Below are 6000 nucleotides of genomic sequence, written 5' to 3' on the forward strand. Positions count from 1 at the left end.
GAAGAATCATGCAATCAAGAGTAAAGGATCGCCCATTTAAGACAGAGATGTGGAGGAATTTCTTCTCTCAGAGGGTAGCGAATCTGTGGAATTCTTTGCCACAGAGGGCAGTAGAGGCTAGGTCAGTGAGTATGTTCAAGGCTGAGAGAGACAAATCTGCTCCTATGTCTCATGATCTTACGGTTTAACTCGATTGAACAGGCATAAAGATGCTTCGGAAGCAATAACATCGATCCAACCATTTTGAACTTTGTTCCCGGATTTGAACTGAATTTTGAATTTAATGCCCCAGCCAAGCAGGTTTTTATACCTCAACCATAGAAACTGATCTGTGAGGGCATCTTTAGACTTCGACACAAAGACTTGACTGAAAAGACCAACGACCGAACATGAAGACTGTGTCTCCAGTGTTGTAATTTGACAGAAAGAAATTGGTCGCTTGTTTCCAAATCTATCAAATCTGAACAAACATACAAAATACCACCATTTAAAAATGTACACTTTAAATATTTCTGTACAATTCCCCTCCAAGAGCTGTTTTATGGCCTCAATAGACCTCAAAGATGTGGTACCAACTGCAAGACAACACGAAAAGTACCTAACATTTAGATGAAAAGCGACACCATGGGCAGAACAGTAGCACAGTGGTTAGCACTGTTGCTTCACAGCGCCAGGGTCCCAGGTTCGATTCCCGGCTTGGGTCACTCTGTGCGGAGTCTGCACGCTCCCCCCCGTCACTGCGCAGGTTTCCTCCGGGTGCTCCCGTTTCCTCCCACAAGTCCCGGAAGACGTACCTGTTAGGTGAATTCTCCCTCAGTGTACGCGAACAGGCGGCGGAATGTGGCGACTAGGGGCTTTTCACAGTAACTTCATTGCATTGTTAATTTTATCCTACATGTGACAAAGATTATTATTATAATTTAGAATGTTACCCAAATGGCTGAGCTCAGGGGCTGTACATTTTTGTAAAGTTGTTGAAACCACTATATGCAACATTGAGAAACACATGTGTTGACGTCTACAGATGGCACCTTACTTGTAGCCAGAAAGAAATAGGGTGCAATGGATGCAGTCGGAGAATCTGCCCTAATAGATGTTGGTTTTGTCATTGCCCCACAGACATATGACCCAGTACACAAAGTCACCTTTCTACCATTTATACTGAACTCCTCCACAATGCAAGTCAGTCTCACTGGAGCAAAATCAAAGGAAATATGTGGTCTCTTCAAATGTTTCTTGGCTTCACATTCACCATCAATGCAATTTGCTTTCTCTGTAATTGGCTTAATAAGGGAGGGTGAAAAGGTAAAAAAAAAAAGGCTTTGAGAGAGAACAAAGGACCGCAAGAAACTTCAGGGAGTCGTGAACACCGCCCAGTCCATCACACGAACCTGCCTCCCATCCATTGACTCCATCTATGCCTCCCGCTGCCTGGGGAAAGTGGGCAGCATAATCAAAGACCCCTCCCACCCAGCCTACTCACTCTTCCAACTTCTTCCATCGGGCAGGAGATACAAAAGTCTGAGAACACGCATGAACAGACTCAAAAACAGCTTCTTCTCCGCTGTTACCAGACTCCTAAACAACCCTCTTATGGACTGACCTCATTAACACTACACCCCAGCATGCTTCATCCGATGCTGGTGATTATGTAGTTACATTGTGAACCTTGAGTTGCCCCATTATGTGATTTCTTTTATTTCCTATTCTTTTCATGTACTTAATGATCTTATGAGATGCTCGCAGAAAAATACTTTTCACTGTACCTCGGTACACGTGACAATAAACAAAATCCAAATCCAACTGGAGATGAGCTAACTAGGGCGGTTTGACAATGTGTCAGCCGCAGTTCATTACATTGTTAAGAGGACACCAACAATACACGTCGCAAGTGATGCCTCAGGATTAAGACAGGCCGCATCCAATGGTGCCGACACACCGTGAAAGAAGATGGAGTGAAGAGAAAGTACGAGCAGAAAGAAATTGAACCAATTACTTAGAATTGAAGGCAACTTTCTTTGCCTTGCAAGCTTTTTGTGCTCATAACAACCATGTAGATATTGCTGCGCAACTAGACAGCACAACCTCAGTCGCATACACGCCAATATAGGGGCAACAAAATCACATGAGTGCAATGAATTCAGCAAGATTTTCTAGACACATTTGCCTGGTGTCTTGATCAAAGAGTTGATGGTAAATCAAGGGAATTCAGTGACCAGCTTGAACACAAGCTAGATGCAACCGTTTTCCCGCAGCTGGAAAACCAGATGTTGGCCTTTTTGCTTCACATCTAAATGCACAGGTAGAAAACTAGGTTTCTTGGTTACCAGACACTGCTGCCATGGCAACAGGTGCTTTTTCAATCACCGGGCAGTGCCATTTTCACTCTGCATTTCACCCATTCTGCCTGATTCTTTTGTTGCATTGCCAGATGGACACACTTTGAGCTCACATCTATTAGTCATTCATTTTATAAGAGGTGTATGTAACCTCAAACCACCAGTGCCAAGATATAATACAATGTGGGATGTGGCCTGTGGTAGATTACCCCCACCTGTTTCATCACTCAATCCTCCAGATTGGTTGATGGCAACATGTATGTTGATTGCTTTGATGTCTGCATAGCGTCAACTGACCCTATATCTACTCGACACAAGCAATATGCCAAAAACACTTATGTCTTTTATTTTTCAAGTGAATGATCTCCTGAGGCAGAACAAACCAGGGAAAACTATTGTCAATTTATTGGAAGGCATTCTGTCAGATCCGGAGCGACACCTACAGCGTGAGTTAAAGTCCCGTACTGGCTGAGATTGTTCATGAAAGTCCCTGGGCTGCATTCTCCGCCGGCGGGATGCTCTGTAATGCCGGCAGCCCGGGGGTTTGCCCCACAATGGGAAACCCCATTGACTAGCCGGCGAAACGGAGCATCTGCTGAATCAGAAATCTGGCGCGGCGGGACGGAGAATCCAGCCCCCAACCTCTCAACTTCGCCCCTCGCCTGAGGTGTGGTGACCGGCCCCAACCTCTCAACTTTGCCCCTCGCTTGAGGTGTGGTGACCCATGGCTTAAATCACCACCAGTCAGCTTTCTCTCTAAAAGGGGAAAGCAGCCTTTGATCATCTGGGACTATGGCGACTTTGTGTCTATAAACATTTGCGAGAGTGCTTGCTCCATCCATACTGAACACTGAGGAATGCCTCTTTGTGAATTTCAGACGAGCACTCAAAAGACACTACAGCAAGATGGTTGGGTCACATCGTGATCAAAACTGGAATCAATGTAAATGTGCCCATTCTACAAGAGCAGCAGCTGTGTTTAAAGCTAATTTAGCCATGGTCCCAATAGTGGACATTATGCAACACATATGTAGAACTTTAAAAACTTTCCAAACATCCTACACTGTAAAAGGCACTGCGAATACAATTGCAACAACACTCTTGCAGGATTAGAGAGTACATTAGTGTCTGCTTTAATTGAGGAACCTGCTTCAGAATTGAAGATTTGAATTGTTCTTTGGGTTTTGAATTGGAAGCAACTTGTTCCTCAGGAGAGGAAGAGTGCGTGAGAGAGTAGGTTTGATTTTCTACATAGACTTACAACACAAACAGGTGAAACACAGGTTCTCAGTCGGCGGGATCCTCCGTCCGGTCCGGTCTGCCCACCAATGGGTTTCCCGATGGTGTGAGGTGGCCACAATGGGACATTTCATTGGCCGGCTGCGGGAACAGAGAATCCCGCTGCCAGCGAGGTGAGGAGGGGCGCCATGCTGGAAAGCACAGCTGGCGGACCAGAGAATCCTGCCCAATGTTAGGCATTATTGTCGCTGTTTCGTGCATGTATTTGCCAACCTGGTAGTGCCAACCTGTGCGGGGGACAGTGCCAGGGGACAGTGTCAGGGCACTGCCGAGGCATGTCTCCCACTCTCAGGGGCTATACTTATCTTTGCACCACCGAGGGACTCATTGACGATTTTCCAAACCCGTTGTAAACCTCGCCAGCGTGATGTCACTTGATTACATGTACCACTCTCCACTGCCAAGTACAAAAGGAAGTTAAATAGCTGGCAGTCATTGAGTTCATAAACCCTGTCTGCACTTTTAAGGCATGCACAAATGGGATCTTACATTGTCCCTCACTCCACCTGCCTCATAAAGTTAAGATCAAACAGGTACATTCTCATTTAATCTTTCCATTTCCGTTACATGTTCAGTTAGAATTAAACTCTTAAATAATTCAGTTTAGAGCAGGCACCTTATTATGAAGTTGCAACATGTTCCTTGTTTGTGGATCAGAATACTTGCTTTTTAAAAATAAATTTAGAGTACCCAATTCATTTTTTCCAATTAAGGGGCAATTTAGCGTGGCCAAATCTACCTAGCCTGCACATCCTTGGGTTGTGGGGACCAACCCACGCAAACACGGGGAGAATGTGCAAACTCCTCACGGACAGTGACCCAGAGCCAGGATCGAACCTGGGACCTCGGTGCCGTGAGACTGCAGTGCTAACCACTACACCACCGTGCTGCCCTTCAGAATACTTGTTTCTTGGCTTGCACATTCCTTCCAACTACAGGAGGCACCACCTGAGGAACTCTCTCTAACCCCAGCAACTACCAATGGACTCAAATTGCAACCAATGAGCAATTTGAACATCCAGCGTCATAGAATCATGGAACAATACAGCCCAGAGGTGGGAATTCAGCCCATTATGTCTGTGTCAGCCCTTTCAAAGTGGTCCTCTTGCTGTTTCCCCATATTCCTCCTTCCAGCATTTATTCAGTTCCCTTTCTAAGGCTACCATTGAATCTGTGTCCACCATCCTATCAGGCAACGCTTTCTAAACCATAACCACTCCTTGCCTAAGATTATTTTCCCTCGGCTCACCCCCAATTCTTTGTCATTTACCTTAAATCTGTGTCCTCTGGCTATCAACTCTGCAGCAACTGGAAACAGTTTCTCTGCTAAACACTTACTCCACCCAAACCCTTCACTATTTTAAACACTTCTATCGAATCTTCTCTTAGGCTTCCCTGCTCTGGGAAGCACCATCTCACCTTCTCCGCATGACTGTAATCCCTCCTCTGTGGAAGCATTCGAGTAAATTGTCTTCTGCGTCATTTCCAAACCATTTCCTCCAACCCAAAGAGTGGTGCCCTGTGTTCTTGATCGGGGACTAAGATAACTCCCTGGATTTTACACTCTGTATTTCTAATAACAAAGCCCACAATCCCACATGTTATATTAACTGCAAACCACCCTGTCAACTTCAAAGATTTTTCCACAAATATCCTCAAGTTTTTGCACTCCCCACTTTAACATTGTACCACCATTGGATTGTATAGTCTCTCCTCATATTCAATAACCTTTTTATTATTGAGAAATGCTTCAGCTCCAAGTGTGCATTTTTAATTCATGTGGCATGTCCAAAATATATTGTTTGTATTTCACCCAAACTGAGCTGCACTAACCATCTTAATACTGTGGCTACCAGGGCAGGTCAAACGTTAGGAATCCTACAGCGAGTAACTCACCTCCTGACTCCCAAAAGCCTGTCCACCATCTACAAGGCCAAGTCAGGAGTGTAATGGAATACTCTCCACTTGAGTGCAGTTCCAACAACACACAAGAGACTCAACACCATCCAGGACAAAACATCCCATATGATTGCTCCTCCTTCCACAAACATTCAAACCCTCCACCACCGACAAACAGTGGCAGCCATGTGTACCATCTCTAAGGTTCCTTAGACAGCACCTTCCCAACCCATGACTACTACCATCTAGAAGGACAAGAGCAGCAGATACCTGGGAACCCCACCACCTGGAGGTTCTCCTCCAAGTCACTCACCACCCTGACTTGGAAACGTATCACCGCTCCTTCACTGTCGCTGGGGCAACATCCTGGAACTCCCTCCCTAACAGCACAGTGGTTGTACCTACATCTCAAGGTCTGCAGCGGTTCAAGAAGGAAACTCACCACCACCTTCTGAAGGGCAAC

This window comes from Scyliorhinus torazame, chromosome 12, assembly GCF_047496885.1.
Source record: "Scyliorhinus torazame isolate Kashiwa2021f chromosome 12, sScyTor2.1, whole genome shotgun sequence".
Classification (NCBI taxonomy): Eukaryota; Metazoa; Chordata; class Chondrichthyes; order Carcharhiniformes; family Scyliorhinidae; genus Scyliorhinus; species Scyliorhinus torazame.